We start from the raw sequence: 25,460 nt of genomic DNA, 5'->3' as shown, positions 1-25,460 counted from the left end.
AACGGGATGTAGTGTAATACCCGGTATTACATGGTGTTGAAAATAAATAATTTTTGATTATTTTGAAAGGACCTCGGGTGGTCCAGGAAGCCCAAAGGTTAATATCGAGAAATTAATTAATAAAATTGCTGAATTGACGGCTGGGAGTACCTCGGGACTTGGATGTCCAGGGAAGAGGGCAAGAGATCGATGAGCGTCTCGAGATGAGATCAATGACGCTGGTGGCGGTCCGACCGAGAATAATTTTCAGAATAAATTCTGTATAAGGCTGAATGGGTGCCAATATCGAATGGTCGTAGGGGACCTCCTGGAAGCTGAGGGGACCCTAAGGGTGGTTCGGTTTTCTGAGTAAGGCAACCCGTAAGTGTTTCGGGTCAAATAAAGGTCCCGTGCAGGCACAGGGACAAGGTCGGTATTCCCGAGTAGCGGTCGGTTATTAATTTTGATAAATCAAGATTTGGTGTAGCTTGATGGTATAATTTAAAATCTTGGGAGGGTCAAAGAGCAATTATAGAAAAATCCCCAAGTGAAATTATTAATTTTCTCAAGTGTAATTAATGAAAAGCAATGGGGTTAATATGTAATTGTATATATATGTATATGTGTGTAAGTACTGCCCGCGTGAGAGGAAGCTTCAAGGAAGTTTCCTATGTAATTGCCTCTGCCATTTTGAAATGGCCGAGTGATGCAAAATGGGAAAAGGCTTGGCCGTGAGAGGCATTGCGCGCACAAAAGAGGGAGAGATCGCAAGAGCGTGAGAGTGAGAGTGAGCTCACGAGGGAGAGACCGAGAAAGGAGATGGCTGTGCTCGCCATGGAAGAGCAGCCTTGAGCTGCTGTTTGCAGTGACCGAGGGAAGCAAGGCCAATCGGCCATGGGGACGCGAAGAAGCAGCAGCAACCGTCGATGGTGATCGGCGAGGCGCTCGCAACGGAAGGAAGAAACGACCAGGAGCTTGGAGGTCGGCCATGGCAGTCGGCAGTTACAGCGAGGCAGAGCAGCGGCGGACATGCGGAGGGTCCCAATGGAGGCCGGCCTCGTAGCAGCAGCCGGGAGCGGCGGTTTTGATAGCTTGAAGAAGCTCCAACACCGGCGTGGCAAGCTTCAATGGCCGATTATGGCCCCTGGTTTGCAGTGATGGTTGGTCAGGCGCAAGCTGGAGGCGCACGCACAGATGGTGGTTCGCGGTGGAGGCTGGCATCAACGTTGGTTGCGGTGCAGCCAGTCGTGGCCGGCGACGACGGCCTGGCCGTGAGCAGCATCAACAACCGATTGCTGGTGCGCGCCATGGAGGGAGCAGCTGCGCATGCGCCAGAGAAGAAGAAGACGATGAACAGGGAGGAGGGAGAAAATAAAGAGAAAAGAAAAAGAAAAATAGAAAAGAAAAAGAAATATGGAAAATTTTGGAAAATAGGAGAAAATCCCAAAAAATGGGGGAAAGGTCTGGAAATTAATTTGGGGCTCGAGGAGTGGGCCGGAGGTTCGATATGGGAATCCGAGGGCATTATGGCGGTCCAATAGGCGATGCTAATGTGGACGATTAGCCAATTTTCTCTTCCAGATTAACTGAGGTGAGTTATTTAATTCTTTTCAAAATATTTCTTTTATGTGAAATATTAAATTGTGTAGAGTAATTAATAGTTGAATTAAACCCTGGGTCGGAGTTGTTTGGAAATTATTGACGGCTGGTGTATGCCGTGGCTAGTGTTGTTTGGAGACATTGTTGATGGATGTTTTAACGGTGTATGTGTGGCGAAGTTGAGGGCATTGGTTTAATGCCGGATGTTGATAGAGTTGGGTTTGTGTGTATTTGTATCTAGGTTCGACTGGGGAGGCAGGTGATCCTAGAAGAGCTCGGAGTTCGTGCTGGGTTCGTGCCGAGGTAGAGATAAGGCTTCGAGCCAGGTAAGGGGCGACCCCACATGGAGGTGGCCTTGCAAGTTGGTAAATGTGTTTGATAATGTTTTTATGTTGCATTGGCATGTAGTGATTATATCTTGTGTGATGCAAGACCTAGTGGACCGATGGCCATATGGAGGACTAGTGTGGTGGGGGCTGATAGGTTGATGCCTCAAACCTTAGTGGGTTGTGAGGATGAGTGGACCTAGCCTCATTTGCATGCATTTGACATACATAAACATGATTATATTCATATTTACATGCATTGCACCCTTACTGAGTCTTTATGACTCATGAGGTTTTACCTCATTTGTAGATGATGCAAGTCTGGATATAGGCAGGGATGGCACCGAGAGGCTGTTGTGGCAACTAGCTGTGTTGCCCGAGTTATGTATTTTTAATATTGCTTGTATGTAGCCAGCGGGCGTCGTGTATGTATACCCTTGTGAGTAAATGTCTGTGTTATTGAGCTTAAATGTATTTAATTGTGTAATCATCATAGTGTGATTGATGATTGTGAGATTGCTTGTTGAATGTGGCATAGTCGGTAAAGCCAAGTTTCAAACCGAGTCAAGATCAGTAAGGTATGTTCTCATAAATCCCCAATACTCAGCGAAGTGTTTGTATGCTAGCTTTATGCCTAGGTCACCTCTGGCTTGCTATATAAGTGAGGAAGGCTAGCGTGCTTAAGTGTTAAGTGTGGTCGGTTAAGTGATTAATGTGAGTAATTGTCGGAGTTTTGGAATAGAGGATGTTTGGCATGATTGAGTGTAAGTTGAAATGTCTTAACTACTGAGTTGGGGTCGAGAACAATTGATTTGAAATTTTGAGATTTCAATGTAAGGTTGGTCCAATAACCTTGAAAGTTGGACCTATGGACCGAGGACCCTAAGGGATTGGGTCGAGTTATTGAGGCCTGCAATGGTATGTTTGGATATTCCTGTTCTAGTGATGAGAAAAAAAAATACCCTGGATTGAGATGATATACCTATAAGAGGTATACGGGTTAAGCAAAGAAGAATTGGAAACCCAAGTGTGGGTGTCGGTGTCAGGAAACCTTGAATATTGGAATTCGGGTGTATGGTGTAGTGTTTTAAGGATGGGAACTCCTTGAGATTGAAATGTTGAGGCTCGTGTGGGGACACGAAACCGAAGCATGACTAGTCTGGGAGGGGATTAATGGAGCGTCCCTATGTTAGGGATTTGCTGAGTATGTTCGAGGGAATAGAGTTGTCCCTTGGAAGTGGTGCAGTAAGGCTTGTGCGCTTGAGATAAAATGAGCTAAAGTGGGTGTTAGCTCAAGGCTCAAGGAAAAAGATTGGCATCAAGCAATGTGATCGTATTGTTATGATGATCCCAGAAGGGATGTGCCTAGGGTATGAGTGGACCCTAGTTGGTTTCATGATGAGACGAAGTTTATCCTTGGACATGATAGGCGTGTGGCAAGTGGACCCTAGCAGGTGTTTGCATGTGATGGAAGTGATAGAACACATATTTTCATATTATTTAGCCCTCAAATTTAGTCTTTTTGCACATTAGTTGTGTCCTTTTTATTCATCTTGGTTTTATTTTATAGGAATTGGGCTTCACACTATTTTACTTTATTTTTCCAGGTTTAGGACTATGGGAGTATGAGATGGGGCATGAAAACGCCTTGATGGCAATGAGATATCTTGGAAATTGGAGATAGAGAAGTAAGGGCAATTTTTAGCAGATTTAACCTCCTGCACTTCCTTCAGTATTTTGGCCAAGATAAAGTTCCAGAATGAAGATGATGTCTTCAGAGATATTGTAGAGGACTTCTAGGGCTTTCTGGAAAGGTATGGTTTGTCCAAATCCGAGTTCGTTTTGGCCTTCAAACAGAACTTCAAAGTCGGGGCTAGGAAGTTGGGTCAAATTAGGAAAGCTGCACAGATGCTGATTCCTTAAAAGGGCTATATCTTGGGCGTCCGATATCCAATTCAAGTGATTCAAAAGCCCAAATTAATCTAATCTTCCTAATCTACAATTCTTATGAAGAGGACGAAGCCCATAACGTGCGCTAACCTATCCGAAATCGGCTGTGAAGTGGCAGTAACCTAGGGTTTCCTCCTTAAGCCCTACTTAAGCACCTTAAGTGGCCGATTTGGAGAGCATTCTTGGAGAGGGCGTGAACAGTAGCCAGCTTTCATTCTCCCCATTGTTCTTGTCAAGATGGAGGGCTAAGGTTCTGTAATCAGTTGCAATACCATCCTTGTTCCCGGTTTGAGTCTTTGGTTTTAATGGAAATCATTTTTTAGTTTTAACTTTGTTGTTCTATTGTTTCTGTTCTCTCTTAAATCTGTGTATGTGTTGATGCCGGTTGGATGAATGCATGCATTTTCTTTGTTTGAGAATCCAAGGTTTTTGTGCTCGGTTGAGGCTTTAACTAGAAGCAAGAACAATCAGTCTCGAATCTGTGCAATAAGGGGAATCAAAACTGATAAATCGAACTAAGAGGTTTCTGAAATCTGTTTATTGGTTTTCTTTCCAATCTTTGGCGGTTGTTAAAGGATTATTCTGGTTTTTGATTTGAGAATTGAAACTAAACAAATGGTTTATTGAGAAGGCGATGAAAACTGGGATAGAAGGTTGGTTTGCAATTGATTGCATCTTGATTTCTTGTGTTCTTGCTTGTTTAGTTTTCTGTTTTTTATCAAAAAACTTCCCCCCCCCCCCCCCCCGTTTAGCCTTGTCATGACAGATACGCTTGAGGTTCGTTGGGAGACGACTTAGGGTTGCACCCTTGCTGCAAATCAAAATTCTTATTCAACTAATCTATTGGTGTTCGACAGCCCCGATCAGGAAGTCCCAAGTGAGTCGAGCTGGAGTCCTGGGGAATCTAGATTTGGGATTAAGGAGTTGAGCATGCGTTAATATGCGTGTAAAAGCCATGGGATTAGAAGTCCTAGTTGTGAAGAGCTAAATGACCGTTCATGTGATTGATGGATGAGGGGCTAATCAAAACTCTCATTATGACGCTTGGGGTCTGGTGGGACGCCTAAGGTTGGGAGATGAGAGGTGAATAGACCCTCATTATGATGCTTGGGGTCGTGATGACGCCTAAGGTCTCGAGACCCTTGATGGGAGACGCAGAGGTCACCCAATGAAGGGTATGAGCGGTGTGTGGCCCGAGGGCGATGAGTTTGTGGCAACAGGACATCCGTGGGCTATGCGCGCGCGAGAAATGCCAACTTTGGATGCCAAGTGGGCAAGGGCATGGCGAGTAATGTGGAGGCCCCAAATTTAAATTCCAAGTTATGGAAGCCCATGCGAGGCGTGCGGGAAGGCCAGGCCGGGTGTCGTGACTAAATGCACTGTGGGTGTGCAAGGAGAGACTAGAGGTCTCGATTTACCTGGAAGGTAATGGTAGGTGCTTTATGGTTATGGGTGCCAGAGCTTGAGGTATGATCTCGTGGGGTAAGATCATGAGGCCTCAAGAGGAAAAGTGGTTTGAGAGTCTCTTAAGTGGTAAGAGATGCAGAGTCTTGAGAAGCGAGGCTCATGGTATGAGCTTGAGGTTATCAAGGCAAGGATAACCAAGCAAGATGGTGGTGGGACCATCATAGCTCAGGAGGGCTGTAAATAGCCTTGATGCTAAGGGTGTAAGGCTCGGTGTAACGGATCTGATGCTATGGACCGTGTGGCAGAGGACTAATGAGTTGGCTCGTGTTGAGGGCAAGTGGCCCATGGGCCTAAGCAATTTAGTGAACTGCAGGTGACGGTCAAAGGCTGAAGATCTGGAGCAGCACCCTAGGAAATTTAGTCTGGTGAGACCGAGAATCTCCTGTAAGGGATAGGACATTTAGAGTAGTCCTAAAGAGGAATAGCGGAGCACGTTAAGGATCCGATAGATTGTTATCGAGTAGGACACCTGGTAAGAATAGTGGCTGCGAGCGTGGCAAGGTAGTCATGTCGAGTTCGATATTAGAGGTGTGACTAAAAGACTGAAAATCAGATTACGGGGTGCGAAACAGATCAGAGTGGGACCTGAGCCATGTTGTTGGAAACTGTTGTTGGGCCAGTGTAAGGGAGCCACATGGAAATAATGATTAGGTGTTGACTCTCTGAAGCACAGGGCAACACGATGGGGAACCAGTGTTGGGCCAGTGTATGGGAGTGACACGGTGATGGTGACCAAGTGTTGGCTCGCCTAAAGCACAGGGCAACACAGTGATTATGCAGATGGTCAGGGGCTAAAGATTTGTGAAATGCGGTAGGGTGACGAAAGTTATGGCCAGTTCCACAACTCAACTGCTAGTAATAAGAGTTGTTAGGGTGTTGCACCCAAGTGGGGTTTAAGCCCTTTATCTCGTTAAAGTAGTGTCAAAGTGATTTAGCGAAGTGGTTTGGCTAATGTTTGGGTGTTGTAGCGCTTCGAGATGTTTGAGAAAGAAACCCGGGAAAAAGAAACGGGTCTAGCGTGGGAATAATGCTACAGTTGATGCCTACGGTTGACGGGTCTAATGCTAAGGACCATTGGATATAGACGGTTAGTTCACAGGAGGGACTGTAGCCCTCTATGTGGAGTAACCTGTCTGCGGTGGAGACGGTTAGACGCCGAAGACTTGGGGTATGCTGTAGGTTATGTCTGGGCTAGACCTAAAATTTCCGTGAGGGTTGAAGAATCCCGGTAGTGCCTTTTGTTGTTTTGGCAGTAAGAAGATTTGTGAATTGAGTGGGTGATATCTTATGGTGTGAAAACAAGATGCGTGGCCATGCTCCTTGTTAAAGGATGCTAACGCAGTTGTGGTTAAATTTGATCGAAGTTGATCGGGTAAATTGAGATGAGAGACCCGTGTGACCTTGCGGTGATACAAAAAGATGGGTCGATTGGTGAAGTCGGTGAATGACTCGAGAATGTTACGTAAGTGCCATGGAGGGTAAGACTTACGAGATGAAAGCCAACCATGACATGGGATCGTTGAAGCGTGCAAAGGTTTCAAGTATGGGGATCTCTAATCTAGTCATGTGAGTGTGGCCGGCTGAACGTGTGGCTGAGGCACGGTTTGAAATTCATGAAGGCTTGCAATTTCACGGTCTAATATTAGTCCTGATGTGTCGATGCGAAAATGAGGAAGTATCCTCGTGTAGCACTGGATGGATTTCCGATTGATGACACAGGATCAGTTGCCAGGTGGTAGCATCTGATGGCAATGATAGGAGCGTGAGGCTCGAGGACTGTGATGTAAAGCCTTATTGATTGACCGTGTACAAAAAGGTTCAGTGGGTCCTGGTGGTTGGACCAGGCGAATTTTGAGAAAGAGATCCAAGGTGATAAAAGATGGTTGGTCAAGGCAAAGTTGTGCCGCTTGAAGGAATGCTACTCCGTAGCGGGAGTTATAGATGGTAGTGTTGAAATGTAGCCTAGGTAGAACTTGAGATGTTCTCCCAAGAAAAGTTGGGCATGGGGCCACAACATTAGATGGACCTCCTAAAGTACTACCACTCTAACATGATAGATCACTAGGGGAAAGCCAGCGAAATGGCAAGTGCCTGAGTAGGGAGATGAGTCCTATGGCATTGAGTGGAAGTGCGAATTCCACAAGAGTGGTAGGGGTGATTTCCAGTGGGTGGAGTTTAAATCGATGTCATAGTCGATGATTGTAAGTGAAGTGCCTGGAGGAAGGTCGTGTTGGTTACGAGCTGGGCGATCCAGCTAAAGCTAATCGAGTGGGTTAGATGGAAGTTGAGGGCGAATTTGAGATGTCGCCGATGGGTGATGAGAGCTTGAAGGAAGAGCTTATGGGATGAGATTGGTTCCCAGGGATGGTGTTTAGGTGATGAAATCACCTAATAGCTGTGAGTGATACAGCTAGAGGGATGCCTTGGAGTGTGGGCAATTGATAAGATTTAATCTAGTGGTTAAAGGTTGCCAGTTGTGAAAGAAAATCAGTTAGTGGAGTCGATTTATAATCGGCTGGGGGTAGCCGATGGCGACCGAAGACGCCGACCGGTGATAGCGGCAGCAGTAATGTAGCGTTGGCCATGGTTGTGTGCCGTTATGAGAGTAGACGGTCAGTGGCGTAGGTGGCTCCTATGTCGCGGTTGCAATTGGATGTGGCACTAAGCAATGGCAAGAGGTCGTCTTAGCTTATGATGGTGGCATAAGAGCTAATATGGACGCTCACTGAGTGGTGTGAGTTGACTGTAGAAAGGTGTTATGAGAAAGGCGACCTAAGAATGGGGTCGTGCTGGTTGCATTGACCAATGAGAGTCAAGGAGCAGCGAGCCTTTGAAATGTCATGGTGGTGTCATCGTCACTATCAGGGAAAAGATGTTGTTAGGAAAGTCATAGGTAACCATTCTACATGGTGTAAAATCAGGTGACTAATGCTAATTGAGAATGAACCTGATTTAGGATTACTAAAGGTTTGTGCCTCAAGAGTAAGAGGCCCTGTCGAGGCTCTAGTGAGATTTGAAAGGTCCCAATGAAATTGAAGCTGGGCGAGTAAATTTGGCTAGTAGATCGCTACTAGAGTCAGGGTGTAACCATGTTGGCTTGTTGTGGTGCCGACCCAAGGCACGAGTCATCCCACAAGTGCGATGCAATAAGTGTTTTTGCAGATGGTAATAAGCTAATCACTTATGCCACACACCGTGGGTGATGACGAGCGTCGATTAATGGTTCGCGACTTTAAGCGAAATGGTAGGACCCTTGACTCATGGTAACGTTTAATAGCCAAGGTAAGGCCTAGCATGGGGCATGATTGTGAAGGCCGAAATAAGGTGAAGATCTGAAAGGGGTTGCTCAATAAAGAGTCTCCTAGTATGGGTATGAGACCCCTACTAGCGTGTGAAATCGGCTAGTAAGCAAGGCCTAAGTGTCTCTATGTGCTTAATGTGAAGAACTCCCGGTTGGGAGAAGGTTGTGGCCCGAGCATGGTTGAGCTCGAGGTGAGATTGTAATGGTGCGTGCATCTCCAAGCTCGAGGTGAACTCGGGCAGTGCACGTATGGATTGAAATGTGTAATCACCTGACATGGTGTTAGGTATATCGATTTTGCGTAATCGTATCGATAAATGAGGGTCGGCTAGTCAAAGTTGAAGACCATGTATGAAATGGTCGAAGTTGGCAGGGTGGGCCAAATGGGTGCTTCCCAAGTAGTGCTAGCATAGTAAGTTGGTCGGTAACGAGAAGTTGCCATGAGGATCGATTCAAGCTATGCATACTTGTGATTAATGGCGGTATGCCATGGTGGCATAGGTGTCAGAGTGTCTTATGGGCACTAAAAGAAACATTGCGGCTGATGATCAGTGCTGAGATGTTATTGGTTGGACCAGCGTAAAATCGTGGCCATGTGTGATTGGCAGTGGGAAACGTTGACGTGTGTGATCGGCGTAAAATTGTGGTGGACTGATCAGTAATGCAATGTTAGTGAGAGTTATTTCGGTTGATGCAAAAGGGGGGAAATGGGAAGTAAACCTGCACAGTGATGCTTCGAGGCAGAGAAAAATTCATCTGGAGATGAATGTCGTTGCAGTAAGCATGACCAGCGACCAGTGGTGCGATTTGGCTGGAGGCCAAAACGGTAATCGGTTGGTGAATGTCCTCGAGAGGTGGAGGACCAAATGCCTAAGTGAAGCCTTGAGGCGGGAATAACCCGAGGTAAAGGCTAAGAAGTGGTTCGGCTACGAGATTCTCGAGCAGGAGAGTCCGAAAGTAGCCAGAGAACGTAATTATCTTGGGCAAGAGATTCAGGCAAAGTGAATTTCGAGGGCGAAATTCTTTAAGAAGGGTGGAATGTAATACCCGGTGTTGAAAATAAATAATTTTTTATTATTTTGAAAGGACCTCGGGTGGTCCGGGAAGCCCAAAGGTTAATATCGAGAAATTAATTAATAAAATTGTTGAATTGACGGCTGGGAGTGCCTCGGGACTTGGATGTCCAGGGAAGAGGGCAAGAGATCGATGAGCGTCTCGAGATGAGATCAATGACGCTGGTGGTAGTCCGACCGGGAATAATTTTCGAAATAAATTCTGTATAAGGCTGAATGGGTGCCACTACCGAATGGTCGCAGGGGACCTCCTGGAAGCTGAGGGGACCCTAAGGGTGGTTCGGTTTTCTGAGTAAGGCAACCCGTAAGTGTTTCGGGTCAAATAAAGGTCCCGTGCAGGCACAGGGACAAGGTCGGTATTCCCGAGTAGCGGTCGGTTATTAATTTTGATAAATCAAGATTTGGTGTAGCTTGATGGTATAATTTAAAATCTTGGGAGGGTCAAAGAGCAATTATAGAAAAATCCCCAAGTGAAATTATTAATTTTCTCAAGTGTAATTAATGAAAAGCAATGGGGTTAATATGTAATTGTATATATATGTATATGTGTGTAAGTACTGCCCGCGTGAGAGGAAGCTTCAAGGAAGTTTCCTATGTAATTGCCTCTGCCATTTTGAAATGGCCGAGTGATGCAAAATGGGAAAAGGCTTGGCCGTGAGAGGCATTGCGCGCACAAAAGAGGGAGAGATCGCAAGAGCGTGAGAGTGAGAGTGAGCTCACGAGGGAGAGACCGAGAAAGGAGATGGCTGTGCTCGCCATGGAAGAGCAGCCTTGAGCTGCTGTTTGCAGTGACCGAGGGAAGCAAGGCCAATCGGCCATGGGGACGCGAAGAAGCAGCAGCAACCGTCGATGGTGATCGGCGAGGCGCTCGCAACGGAAGGAAGAAACGACCAGGAGCTTGGAGGTCGGCCATGGCAGCCGGCAGTTACAGCAAGGCAGAGCAGCGGCGGACATGCGGAGGGTCGCAGTGGAGGCCAGCCTCGCAGCAGCAGCCGGGAGCGACGGTTTTGATAGCTTGAAGAAGCTCCAACGCCGGCATGGGAAGCTTCAATGGCCGATTATGGCCCCTGGTTTGCAGTGATGGTTGGTCAGGCGCAAGCTGGAGGCGCGCACACAGATGGCGGTTCGCGGTAGAGGCTGGCATCGGCGTTGGTTGCAGTGCAGCCAGTCGTGGCCGGCGACGACGGCCTGGCCGTGAGCAGCGTCAACGACCGGTTGCTGGTGCACTCCATGGAGGGAGCAGTCGCGCACGCGCCAAAGAAGAAGAAGACGATGAACAGGGAGGAGGGAGAAAATAAGGAGAAAAGAAAAAGAAAAATAGAAAAGAAAAAGAAATATGGAAAATTCTGGAAAATAGGAGAAAATCCCGAAAAATTCCAGAAAATGGGGGAAAGGTCTGGAAATTAATTTGGGGCTCGAGGAGTGGGCCGGAGGTTCGATATGGGAATCCGAGGGCATTATGGCGATCCAATAGGCGATGCCAATGTGGACGATTAGCCGATTTTCTCTTCCAGATTAACTGAGGTGAGTTATTTAATTCTTTTCAAAATATTTCTTTTATGTGAAATATTAAATTGTGTAGAGTAATTAATAGTTGAATTAAACCCTAGGTCGGGGTTGTTTGAAAATTATTGACGGCTGGTGTATGCCGTGGTTAGTGTTGTTTGGAGACATTGTTGATGGATGGTTTAACGGTGTATGTGTGGCGAAGTTGAGGGCATTGGTTTAATGCCGGATGTTGATAGAGTTGGGTTTGTGTGTATTTGTATCTAGGTTCGACTGGGGAGGCAGGTGATCCTAGAAGAGCTCGGAGTTCGGGCTGGGTTCGTGCCGAGGTAGAGATAAGGCTTCGAGCCAGGTAAGGGACGGCCCCATGTAGAGGTGGCCTTGCAAGTTGGTAAATGTGTTTGATAATGTTTTTATGTTACATTGGCATGTAGTGATTATATCTTGTGTGATGCAAGACCTAGTGGACCGATGGCCATATGGAGGACTAGTGTGGTGGGAGCTGATAGGTTGATGCCTCAAACCTTAGTGGGTTGTGAGGATGAGTGGACCTAGCCTCATTTGCATGCATTTGACATACATAAACATGATAATATTCATATTTACATGCATTGCACCCTTACTGAGTCTTTATGACTCATGAGGTTTTACCTCATGTGTAGATGATGCAAGTCTGGATACAAGCAGGGATGGCACCGAGAGGCTGTTGTGGCAACTAGCTGTGTTGCCCGAGTTATGTATTTTTAATATTGCTTGTATGTAGCTAGGGGGCGTCGTGTATGTATACCCTTGTGAGTAAATGTCTGTGTTATTGAGCTTAAATGTATTTAATTGTGTAATCATCATAGTGTGATTGATGATTGTGAGATTGCTTGTTGAATGTAGCATAGTCGGTAAAGCCAAGTTTTGGACTGAATCAAGATTAGCAAGGTATGTTCTCATAAATCCCCAATACTCAGCGAAGTGTTTATATGCTAGCTTTATGCCTAGGTCACCTCTGGCTTGCTTTGGGGTGAGCTGAAGAGAGGTGAAGCTCACTCGGGTTTCGGGTTTTGGTCCGCTGGATTTTTCTTATTTGAGTTGGGACCGATTCCTGAGTGGAGCGAAGGGACGGACTAAGCCTAGTTCCCACCTAAGGCGTTTCCTGTTGAAACATAGTCTAACCCTTTAGTTGTGGTTTGTTGGGTGAGTAATCCGGTTGATTATTTACCGGTGGCACCCGTAAGTGGGAGCAGGTCGTTACATGTAGTCCCTTCCTTGATGCTCTGTAGTTGCTTCTTCCGTTTGTGAAAGGCTGGCAAAGATCGTCATCTTTATACACTCCAGAAGGTATCAGGCTTCGAGTTGTTCAATGCCCTTCCTAACAAGATTAATCGATTTGAAGAGCGATGGTTGGTGATAGAGCCTCCACTCGGTTGGGATGCTCCCACACATTGGAATCATCATGATGCCAGCCAAGGGTTTCCTCCCTGCAAGGAAGTTCGAGGTCTATATCGTCGTCTTGTGGGGATACTAACGGCACAGGGTCCTATTGATTTGTTGGACCTCTTAAACTTAGAAAATTTCAGAGTCGCGGGTTGGGGGATTGCTACACCAACTGCTCCTCCTCAATATTCTACTCTGTCCAACTGGGAAATGGAAGGAGTAGAGGAGGAGGAGATGGGAATGCCTAGGCAATCTTCACATCCTCCTTTTGATCCTCAGAAGGAAATCACTCCTGGGGGGTGCCAGTTCGTACTCCCTACGGCCTCAAATGCGAGTGATCAATGATATCAACGTGTATTCATGCATTTCATAGTTATGTCATGTATGCAGTCTACGTGATGGATACATATCACGGTATGTCAATATGATGAAAACATTTTTGAGGAACATAAATCACTTACAAACCAAGTATTTTCCATAAACTAACTTAAATTGAGAAGTACCACTTACCTTCTCAAGCTTATCGGGCTACCTCGATATCCGTGTCTTGCCTTGATTTGCGTGCCAACCTCAAAATTTGCATGAGTCTCTTCAACTTCAGCCTCAAAGTATCCTAATCACCATAATTATTTAAATAAATATTAAAACCTATTTTTCCATAATTTATGGCATTTTCTTTAATTTTCTTTCTATTTTTTCCTAATTTTTCTCAATAAATCTAAACTAAATGTTTCTAAAATATCTTCTCAAATATTTTCTCGCCCAAAATCTCTGAAATATCATCGAAACATAATTTTCTATTTTCCAGACCGCTGCTTTACGAAGGGTGCACCCGTACACCTCGGCTTCGAAAGAGGAGGCCGCAAAAATGGTAGGTAGCATGAGGGGTGCAGTTGACACCTACGAGGAAAGACATTGCATTCATGCACGAAATATGTTTTCTATACCCTTACTTAGATGATTCATCATCTAACTTGGGTTTTGCCCCTGGAATATTTAAACGTTCCAGATGGAGATTGTAGCAGAGTCGAGAATAAATGATGCATGAAGTGGCACTTAGCAGAGTGCATGAAGAATGAAATGTATGTTACGTAGCCCCTATATTTAAGTTCTGCTACTTTAGATTCTGAACGTTTTGAGGAATGTTGAAGATATAAGAATTTATTTATGATTAATGTTAAGATATCAGGTTTCGATCTTTGCTTCCGCATTTGATGTGGATAATGATTCTCTTTCGAGATTAATGTATGGGAATTCTGGGATGGATTCGAGGAATGATGTGGTTTAGCTTTAGTGTTTGAAAGAAAAAAAATATATTGTCCCGGAATTGTCCCAAGTTATAACGCACCCGGAAAAGCAGGGCATTACAGAGATCGCCTCCTATACTTCCCATTCCTGGTGAAGTGAGACATACCATGATTCTCGAGGATGGTACAAAGCTTAGTGGTCGGGACTTTGAAGTTTCCCCCAAGGTACTAGAGACAGACTCCGTTTCTGAACCTAGGATTGGTGCCCATCTCATTTATTCCACCATTCTCCCTCAAGATGAACGTCGATTTATTGGTAGTAATCATGCCCAGGCTAGGGATGAAGCGGAGCAGATCCTGGTGCAAGGGATTTAAGGGATCGTTGCCTTCAATGCCAGGGAAAGGGCATATCATGAACAAGTAGACGCCCAGATGTCAAACTAGAGGAACCGCCAATCTTCCTGGAACGAAGAACGCTAAAAGCTAAAGGGTCGCGCTCGTCGAGCAGAGGTCGGGAAGAGAAATGTAGAGGCAGAGATTGAGCATATACGTGATCGACTGTCTTAGGTTGCTATTGGTATCTCGGGCCTTCAAGGGGAAATTCAATATTTACGTTTTAAACTAGAAGCTGAAGAGCACAAGAACGTTGGGTTGATGACGAAGCATGAAGCACTTTTGTAAGAACACTCTCTATGCCTGATGGAACTAAAGATAAGTCGTAGGGACGATTGCGCTATTCGGGCTGAAGCGGTGAAGGAATATCGTCTCTCAACCGATTGCCAAGATAGGAAGGGGAAATATGCCTTAGGCTTTCTGAAGTATGGATTTTATCTGGCGCGCGCCTATCTAGAATCTCAGCGTCCGGGATAGACTTTTCCTGAACTTCTGCTTACTCCTGAAGTTGAGGAATCTAATCAAGTGAATTGGCGTCAGTATGAGCCGAATGACCCTACGATTCCTTCTTTTTACTTAGATTCCTATTTGGTGGATGACTTGGAAAATCTAATGGGCCCATGGAATCCGTTTCCTTTCAATCATGGGGGAGAAGGCATGGCAGTCGACCCCGAAGCCACTGAAAAGGATCCTGGTGCAGCTATTGAAGATGTCCCTCACACGGACGAGGCTGAGGAAGGGGAACTTCCTACAATGTCTCCTAAGATTCCTTTTGTGTAATTCAGGTCTACTAAGCGTTCCTCTCGCAAGTCTCACTCCTGCGAGTAGACCCTCATTGTTTTTTTTTTTTTTTTTTTTTGTATTCTTGGTTGTTCCTACTGCAATGAGAGTTATTGCTTTATCGATGAGTATTTTCTCCTTTGTTCTACCCAACATACTCTACTCCTTACTGCTTGATCTATTCCTTTGTTGTTGATCTTAGTGATGTGAGCTCAGGGTTTTTCTTTCACTATTGGGTCACGCGCGGAGTGGCAAGCTTGAGTGTATTTTACCTCGTTGCCTAGCCATAAGCAGGACAACGGGCTACATCGCATTTTACCTCGTTGTCGGGCGATAAGCGGGGCAACGGGTGTGAGCATATTTTACCTCGTTGTAGGGCCATAAGCGGAACAACGGGCTAAATCGCATTTTACCTCATTGCCGGGCGATAAGCGGGGCAACAGGTGTGAGCGTATTTTACCTCGTTGCAGGGCCATAAGCGGGACAACAGGGCTAAATCACATTTTACCTCATTATCGGGCTATAAGCGGGGCAACGGGCTAGATTGCATTTCACCTCGTTGTCGGGTCATAAGCAGGGCAATGGGCTAGATCGCATTTTACCTCGTTTTCGGGCTTTGAGCAGAGCAACGGGCTCAATCGCATTTTACCCTGTTGTCGGGCTATGCGCGGGGCAACAGGTTTGAGCTTCCTTTTTGTAGATGCAAATGAAATGACAGCCATGCACACAAAAGCATTTTTACGTGGTTCGGCTAAATGTGCCTATGTCCACGGTCCCATTTAGGACTTATATTATTGTAGATACTTTATCAGGTACAGCGTTCACATACAACTTGAGATAATTCAAATTCCATGTTTTCCCAAGGGTGTCTCCTAAAAGGGTTTGTAAAATGCAAGTGTTGGGACTAATCAACTTTAGAATGCGATAGGGCCCCTCCCAATTTGCTCATAATTTTTCATCATCCTTTAGTGCGTTAGTCACAACAGATCTCCGAAGTATAAGATCTCCTTCTTTCATGGGTTTATTCTTTACCCGAGAATTGAAATAACTGGCGATTCTTCTCTGATATGCAGCTATCTTTATGGCAGCATTATCCCTCTATTCTTCAATCAGATCCAAATTTTCTCACAATGCTTCAGAATTTCTTGCACCGTTCTCTTCCTCATATGCCATAAGTCTTGGGAACTCAGCTGAAAGTTCAATGGGAATTAAGGCCTTTGTTCCATATACCAGGTTGAACGGAGTTTCTCCAGTAGCGATTCAACTAGTCGTTCGGTAAGCCCATAAAATTGAGGGTAGCTCGTCATCCCATGTTCCCCCAACCCCTTCAAGGCGAGTTTTTAGGCCATGCAGTATGGTTCGGTTGCTGACCTCAGCTTATCCATTAACTTGGGGGTATGCTACTGAAGTGAATCATAATTAAATCCCTAGGTTGTTACAGAATTTTCTAAAGGAATCACAATCAAACTACTTCCCATGGTCTGTAATGATAATTCTTGGTATCCCAAACTGGCACACGATGTCTTTCCATACCATTGCTTCCACCTTTCTCGCTGTAATGGTGGCCAATGCCTCAACTTCGATCCATTTGGTGAAATAGTCAGTAACTACTATTAAAAATTTTCTTTGCCTAGGTGCTTATGGGAATGGACCCAAGATATCCAATCCCCACTATGCAAATGGTATCGGCTAAAATGCAGGCTGTAGCTGAGATATTGGGGCAGATTAGATTGGAGCATGTCGGTGACATTTGTCACATGATTTGACCTTCTTTAACACGTCTGATCGTAGTGTGGGCCAAAAGAAACCGGCTCTCAAAACTTTGGTTGTCAGTGATATTGCTCCCAAATGTTCTCCACATATTCCGCTATGGGTTTCTGCTAGAGTATATTCGGCCTCTTGGGGGCCTAAACACTTGACAAGGGGTGAAATGTAAGCTCGTTTATATAATACCCCATCTATGATGGTAAACCTTGCGGCCCGTATCTTAAGTCTTCTTTCTTCTTGTGGATCATCTAGTAATTCATTGCTGGTGAGATAACGATAGAAGGGTGTTCGCCAATCTATTCCTGCTTTAACGCATGATACTTCTTTTTCCTCAATGCTCGGTTGATGAAGTACCTTTACAAATACTGCCCGTCCTGTTGTTTCTTTAGTAGATGCTAACTTAGACAAAGCATCGGCGTGTCCATTGAACGATCTGTTTATTTATGTTAACTGAAAACTCTGAAATGTCTGTGCTAGGTCTTTTACCTTACGCAAGTATTGTGCCATTATCTGCTCTCTGGTTTCATACTTTCCATGAAATTGTTGCACAATCAATTGGGAATCGCTATAGGCAACCAACTGTGCTACCTCCAATTTTCACGCTAACCTCATTCCTGCAATTAGTGCTTCGTATTCAGCCACATTGTTGGTACTTGGAAAAGCAAATCGTAGAGAATATTCTAACGTTTCTCCCTCAGGGGGTACAAGGACTATCCCCGTGCCACTTCCCTGTGAGCTAGATGCCCCATCAACAAACAATAACTATTCTGCATGTTCATTTTCTCCCATTTTACTGGAGTGTGTACATTCCATAATAAAATCAGCCAATGCCTTCCCCTTTATGGCTTGCCGAGGTTGATATTGGATATCATATTCACTCAATTGAATGGACCATTTAGTAAGGCGACTGGAACATTCAAGCTTTTGCAAAATACTCCGTAAAGGTTGGTCTGTAAGTACGATGATCAAATGAGCCTGGAAATATGGCCTCAATTTTCTGGAGGCATTCAATAGAGCTAACGCCATTTTTTCAGCAAAGGGGTAACGAGTCTTGGGGCCCTGTAATACCTTGCTGACATAGTATATTGGCTTATCCACCTGTCCCTCTTTCTTGATCAATACTGCACTTACTGCTTCATCACTTATCCCCAAATATAAGTATAATGTCTCTCCAATTTCTAGTCGTGTTAATAAGGGAACTTCTTTCAAGTATTCCTTTAATGCTTCAAATGACTTTTGGCATTGTTCTGTCCACTCAAACTTTTTTCCCGCCCTCAATGTTCACAAGAATGGGAGCTCTCTTTCAGCTGACTTGGAGAGAAAACGCCCTAGAGCTGCCATCTGTCCTGTCAATCATTGAACTTCCTTGGTTGATGTTGGCAGCTTCATATCCAGTATCGCTTGAATTTTCTCGGGGTTTGCCTCGATTCCTCTTTGTGTGATCATGTATCCCAAGAATTTTCCAGACTAAACTCCAAAGGCACACTTTGTTGGATTTAACCGCATCTTGTGTTGTCTAAAGACTCCGAGCACCTATGCTAGCTTTTTCACATGTGATTCATCCTGCCGACTTTTCACAATCATGTCATCAAGATACGCTTCCATTGTGTCGCCCAACAATTCTTTAAAGAATTTATTCACCATGCATTGATAAGTGGCTCCAGCATTCTTAAGTCCAAAGGGCATGACTTGGTAACAGTATGTCCATTTTTCAGTGATGAACAACGTTTTCTCTTGGTCTGGTGGGTACATCATTATTTGGTGATACTCCGAGAAAGCATCCAAAAAGCTTAGAAACTGATATCCAAACGTTTCATCCATAAGGCGGTCGATCCGAGGTAGCAGGTATGAGTCTTTGGGGCATGCTTTGTTGAGATTAGTGAAATCCACACATACACACCATTTTCCATTGGGCTTTGGGACCATAACAACATTGGCCAACCACTCCGAATATAATACTTCTCGAATGAAGCCCGCCCTTAGCAATTTATCAACTTCCTCTTCCAATGCTAGTAGCCTATCAGGGGTAATGTTTCGCTTCTTCTGTCGAACTGGCTTGAATTGGGGATCCACATTCAAATGGTGACATATCACTTCTGGACTGATTCTTGGCATATCTTTTGGTTTCCAAGCAAATATGTTTGAATTTTATCGCAGGCATCTTGCAATCTCTTCTTTTATATGTTCCGGAAGTTGTGAGCCCACATATGCTACTTTCTCAGAATCCGCTTCACTCAGATGCACTGCCTTTAATTCTTCAACAGGTTGGGGTTTGCGTGCGGCTCCTTCTTCCAAGGATTTATGTATGGCCTTCTCTACTATGGATAAGGTTTCTTCAGCTCTTTTCCCTTCTGTAGATGACACATAACAAGTTTGTGCCTTCTTTTGATCTCCTCGAACCTGTCCAACTCTAGCGGGTGTGGGGAATTTCATCAATAAGTAGCATGAGGACACCACGGCCCTCAGATTATTGAGTAATGGGCGACCAAAAATCATGTTATATGCCACCGATGAGGTTCTAACCACCATAAAATTCGCTTGTCGAGTCACGAGTTGGGGGTCCACACCCAACGTGATGGGTAACTGAATAAATCCTACAACTGGGACTACTTCCCCAGTGAAGCTATTCAAGGGCAAGGACACTTTTTTCAATCGATCATGAGATAAATGCATCTGCTCAAAATAGTTCCAGTAAATCAAATAGACAAAACTGCCATTATCTACCAGAATTCTATTGATGGGGTGCTTAGCCACAACTGCTGAAATAACCATTGGATCATCATGCGGGAGTATTATATCACCTCGGTCAGTAGGAGCGAATGTAATTGGCTCGTCATCATCTCTAACTTCCATCACTGAATTAACTTGATAAGCTTGACGGGCGTATGCCTTTCAGGAAGCCGACGTGTCCCCACCTAGGGTTTCCCCTCCTAAAATAACGTGAATGGCTTGTTAAGTTGGCTCATTGTCTAAATGAGAATCTTGCCTACGATCTCTTCCTCTCTCTTACTGCCTTGGGTTTTGTCTTCCATGCCCATCACGCCTGTCTTCCCTTTGCCAGGGTTCCCTACTTTCTTTTCCCTCATTTCTCACATATCTTTGTAGGTGCCCCTCTCGAATGAGCATTTCAATCTGATTCTTTAATTCTCTGCAATGATTAGTGGAATATCCACAAGTTTGATGATATCTGCAATACTCTTCTTGGTTTTTTCCCGTAGGTCTGTCAACTCTGCGAGGTAGTTTAAGGAGTCCCTCTCCCTCTACTGCAGCTAATATAGCTGACCGTGGTTGTAAAAGCCAAGTATAGTGATTAAACTGAGGTTTAGGTGCATCTGTTCTCCTAACCCTTTCTTGTTGTTGAATAGACTCTTCTTCCCCTTCACGCTCCTTTCTTTTTCTCTCTCTGTCTTCATTCCCCCCCCCCCCCACATTCCTCATGATCTCAGTGTGGAGGATATACCGATTTGCCCTAACAAACAAATCGGCCAAGGATGCTGGAGGGTCTAAGGAAAGCGACTCTTGAAGAGAGGCGAGACGTGTCCCTTGAAGCATAGCAGACACTACTACTTGGGCCAGTAGATCAGGGACTTCAAGAGTGGCGTTGCGAAATCTATCCACAAATTGTCGTAAAGATTCTTTATTCCCTTGTCGTATGCTAAGCAAGTAAGTGGCGTCCTTTTTCCTTCGACTGTTAATCACAAAATCCTTGATAAATTCTATTCTAGGCTGCCCAAATGATGAAATGGAGGCTTCCGGTAGGCTGTTAAACCATGTTCAAGCATGTCCTGATAGCGTTAAGGAAAAAGCTTGGCACATTATGTCGTCATCCCATCCATGCAATATCATCAGTGACTCATAATTTTGAACATGATCGTATGGATCGTCTTTTCCTGAGTAGAGGGTGATTTGCGGCATTTTAAATTTTCAGGGCAAAGGCCTCTCAAATATATCTGCAGTAAAAGGACACATTCTACGTTGGTGCTCCTCTGTCGCAGGGATTAACTTTTTCCGCTCTGATGTTCTACCCTTGTGTTTAGTTTTGATGATGAAAAATAATATCGTGTTTTATCCCCAAGTCATGAGTCAAGTTTATGGTTTTCAACAAAAATCAATTTCAAATACTTTGTTAAAATGAAAACCAAATGATTTATATTCTTATACATGGAGATGTGAATAAACATGTATTATGATAAAATCTCCTAAAATGTTTTTCGAATTAGCTTTGAAGTCATTGGTCAACATAGAGCTAAAATTGTTCTAAGGCAAAAGACCAACTAGAAATTCAAATGAAAGGTTTTCAATATAAGTTTTTCATATTTTGAAACATGCATGAAAGGTTTTGGCTTGAAACTTAATCGTATGAAAAATCCTTTAGTTCATGCATCATGTCTTGAAACTCATTTTGATATCGTTTCAATGTTTTTCTAAGTCTGGAAAACTAGCACCTTATAAGGAGACATATATGAAAATGTTTTCTTTTTAGAAAACTAACTCCCGGTAATTCAATAACTAACATTCATTAGTGATAAAATGATTTTTAACGAATTTTTCAAGAAATGAAAAGTGTATATCTTGGAGGTGGTAAAATAGCAAAATCCTAAGTTCCTACTAAAATCCAAATTCTACTTTTTTATTCTTATGAATTTTGATTTTTTTGATATTTTTATTGAATCCAGATGGGGGGTACTTTCTTATTTACATTTATGTATTAAGGTAAATGGAAGGTAAAATATAAATTAAACAAAATGTGGTGATGTTTTGTATTAATCAAGTGTGCTTCTCATGTTATCTGTCAAGTTTCCAAATTTTCCAAGAAGATAGTCGACTATGTTGTTTAGTGCTGTCGACTATGCATAAGGATAGTCGACTATGCTTGTTCAGTCTGTCGACTATATCTTGCATCTGTCGACTATTTTTGCGTCTGTCGACTATTGTGGAAGGATAGTCGACTATGCTATTTCATCTGTTGACTATGTTTGTTCATGAATTTCAAAATTTTCTTTGTAATTTTTGATCTGTCGACTATGTAAAAGGATTTGTCGACTATGAGATTTTTGTGTTATAAGATAGTCGACTATGCTTTTCTGTCTGTCGACTATGGCTAGCTTTATTTGATAAAATAATCGACTAACCTATTTGATCTGTCGACTATGTGTTTCACAGAAAATTTCAACGGCTAGTTTTTGGCGCATTTAATGCTCGCCCAACCACCACAACGGTCGGATTTTTGGATCTATCTACCATCAACTATAAATATGGGTTGGGAGAATCGATTGGAGGTTGTTGGAAAACATTTAATATCTTCAACCACCGAGCTTTCATTTTTACATCGAGCTATTAATATCTTCTCTCTCTGTATTTACATTTCTGAGGCTTTGTATACACTATTACATTCATTGTAAGCCTAAATTTATCAGTTGGAGAGAGCTTGTAACTAAGAGTTTGTACTCTTAGACTCTCATCTTCACGATTACTGTAATTGTCCTAGCGTAAGCTAGAGGGCCCATTATATTGGGAGGTTTGTAAGTTTTTCCTAGTCACGGACTATAGGACCTACTCGGGTTGAGTAAGGGGTTGATAGTGAATTTGCTTCAAAATCTTTAGTGGGTAGCTAAGGTAGTGGACTAGGCTTGGAAAGCCGAACCACTATAAATCTTTTGTCTTCTGTGCTTCCTGTTTTTATTTGTTCATGTTAGCATTTTTATCCCTACTTAATTCATTCATTCATTCATAAGATTTCATATTTACTTTTCACAAAACAAGATTGTTTTTACACGGATGATATCTCTGTTTCTCTACTTCAATTTTTAATATAACCAATTCACCCCCCCTCTTGGTGTGTGCCATAGCACCTCTTCTACTACTTTTTTCATGTTATCATGCATACTAGCTACTATTTGATTGTCATGTCTTGTTCGCGTACTGGCCACTGTTTCATGATACCTCCGCCTTTGAGGGCTTCTGGTCCTGTTTTCCATTCTTGGGTTTTCATTTCTTCGGGGCACGGAATGAGGGTTCTTTCTTGGTGGTGGTGATCTGGGCCTATTCTTTCGTCGAGGAGTAGATCAGGAATGAGAATCGAGAGTGGCCTCTTGATAGGAATTGTAACACCCCAATTCCCGGGAGCGTTAACGTAACGTAAGATTCCGGGGATAAATTTTTTTTTCAAACAAAAACCCAACACAAAAATCATTCCCCGAAGATCCCGTTACACCTTCTAAGTATATCAACTATGAACCATTAATAAACCAAGACAGGTTCACCAACACAAATGCGGAAGCTAGATCGAAACCTCAACAGGTCATAACCGAAACCACTTTATTTATATATAAAGTTGCACCAACGTTTACATGACGTTTTCAAAAGTAAATAACATAACTGAAAAGACATAATGTAAACTATCCGCTAATTGCTGTCACTCCTGGACGATTCCTTTCCCTTTTGCACCGCTGCCTTCACCTGGAACGTTTGAATATTCCAAGGACAAAGTCCAAATTAGATGATGAATCATCTAAGTGAGAGTTCAAAACACATTTTTCATAAATAATGCAAGACATGAAATAAACCAATACACCCGGTAAGCCCTAACTCAAGAGAATTCCCACGCGCTTAACCCTACCATGGGGAAAGAGCAATCTCTCTAAAAGCTATGCCACCACACCCACTCGACGACACGACGACGCGACGCGATTCTAGCTTAAATGGGGCTGCCAACGCATCTCACCAGAATACGTTCCCACCTTAAGCATCCAGGAACCACCATACAATCCCAACTCCAAAATTTCACATGGACCACCTAGTCGTCCTAGTGCAACTTCCCTGGCCAAACGGCCTGGCACGGAAATCAAGGCGGTTATCCTGACATGCACACCTAGCATCAGATACCCCTATTATTCAGTCACGCCCTTGGAGAATTACGGCTACACTATCCAGACAACATCCTAGACTGACATCCCACATGAACAACACAGTATGGACCACCTAGTCGTCCTAGTGCAACTTCCCTGACCAAACGGTCTGGCACGGAAACCAAGGCAGCTATCCTGACATGCACACTAGCATCAGATACCCCTATTATTCCATCACGCCCTTGGATAATTATGGCTACACTATCCAGACAACATCCGAGGCTGACATTCCATACGTACACATAAAACTCAAGACAATGCCACAATTCACAATTCAATGCATCGTATAAACAACATTTATAAAATGCAATGCACAGTTCAAAACGTTTAGGGACAAACCTCCCTCATAAATCCAACCGTCACCGGTTACCATTTTAATGCACAAAACTATTTTCCATGAAATCACCATATGTTCAGATAGAACAAGCACAATAAATCAAGTTTTGGGGGCAAACACTCACAACTTAAAACCAAGTTTTTCGGTAGAACACTCACCTTGGACGAAACTCAGAACACCTCGAATCTTGTGCCCAACCTCAATTTTCGTGCAACTCCTCAAGTCTTTTAACCAAACCACCTCCTTACAGGTCCTCACGTGCTGCCTAAGTGCTCTACGCGTGTGATGCCTCGCGTATGCTTTAAAAACCCTCTATCCACTAAACCCGAAGCACTCTCGTCTAGCACAAATGTATCACAACTTCGAATGAGAGAATCCTTAGCCTTGAGCCCCTATTTATATGTTTAGGAAACTTAGCCACCAAGAAATATATATTCTGCAATCATTTCAAATCTTTCAAAATCTTTTCCAATCATTCCAAATCTTCTAATATTTTCTATAATCATTCCAAATCTTTTGATATCTTTTGCAATCATTCCAAAATCTTCTAAGATTCTCTGCAATCATTGTAAATCTTCTATAATCATTCCAAATCTTCTAATATCTTTTGTAATCATTCCAAAATCTTCTAAGATTCTCTGCAATCATTGTAAATCTTCTATAATCATTCCAAATCTTCTAATATCTTTTGTAATCATTCCAAAATCTTCTAAGATTCTCTGCAATCATTGTAAATTTTCTATAATCATTCCAAATCTTCTAATATCTTTTATATAATCATTCCAAAATCTTATAAGATCTTCTGCAATCATTGTTATCCAAATCAAATCTTATACAAATCTTATCCTTAAAGTCATCATGAGCCTTCATCTTATCTCTAACGTCATCATGAGACTTCATCCTTATCTCTAAAGTCATTTATGAAGCTTTTTTCTGAATCTCCCAAATGCCCCTAGTAAAAAGATTTCAAGAATTACACTTTGGCCCGAACTTTTGGATAATTGCACTTAGACCCTTTTCAACATGGTCCCGGGCTAATTTTTAATTGCATTTTAGTCCCTGAAAAATAGACTAATTGCGCTAATCCCCCTAATTTTTAGGTAAATTACACTTTTATCCCAACCTCAAAAATTACGATTTTGCCCCTGGCTCAAAAACTGAACTTCTCTTTAAAGACCTTTATAACCCTTTGAAATATCCTAAAACATTCTTTTTAAAATTCTGAAAAAATATCGTTTTGATCTCCCTCTGTCAATTTCGAAAAACCAGCACTTAGGCCCGAATCTTCGTTTTAGCTACAAACCCTTTTGTTTCTTCCAAAAACTACTGAAAGGTTACTCTATATGCCAAATATGAACTTCCTCGGGGTTCCATTGACTTCCTGGATGCCCCGTACGATAAT

The 25,460-nt window shown here is 43.4% G+C and overlaps 1 long non-coding RNA gene across 1 annotated transcript; it reads left to right on the top strand.

The window, feature by feature from the left end:
- Nucleotides 1-348: 348 nt before the first annotated feature.
- Nucleotides 349-11,964, top strand: LOC127791510 (uncharacterized). Its single transcript, XR_008020960.1, has 3 exons — nucleotides 349-1,570; nucleotides 1,820-1,904; nucleotides 11,864-11,964. It is a non-coding gene; the product is annotated as an uncharacterized LOC127791510 (long non-coding RNA).
- Nucleotides 11,965-25,460: the final 13,496 nt, after the last annotated feature.

The sequence above is a fragment of the Diospyros lotus genome, chromosome 15 (assembly GCF_014633365.1).
Source record: "Diospyros lotus cultivar Yz01 chromosome 15, ASM1463336v1, whole genome shotgun sequence".
In the NCBI taxonomy this organism is placed as follows: Eukaryota; Viridiplantae; Streptophyta; class Magnoliopsida; order Ericales; family Ebenaceae; genus Diospyros; species Diospyros lotus.
This window is presented reverse-complemented; position numbering and strand designations above follow the sequence as displayed.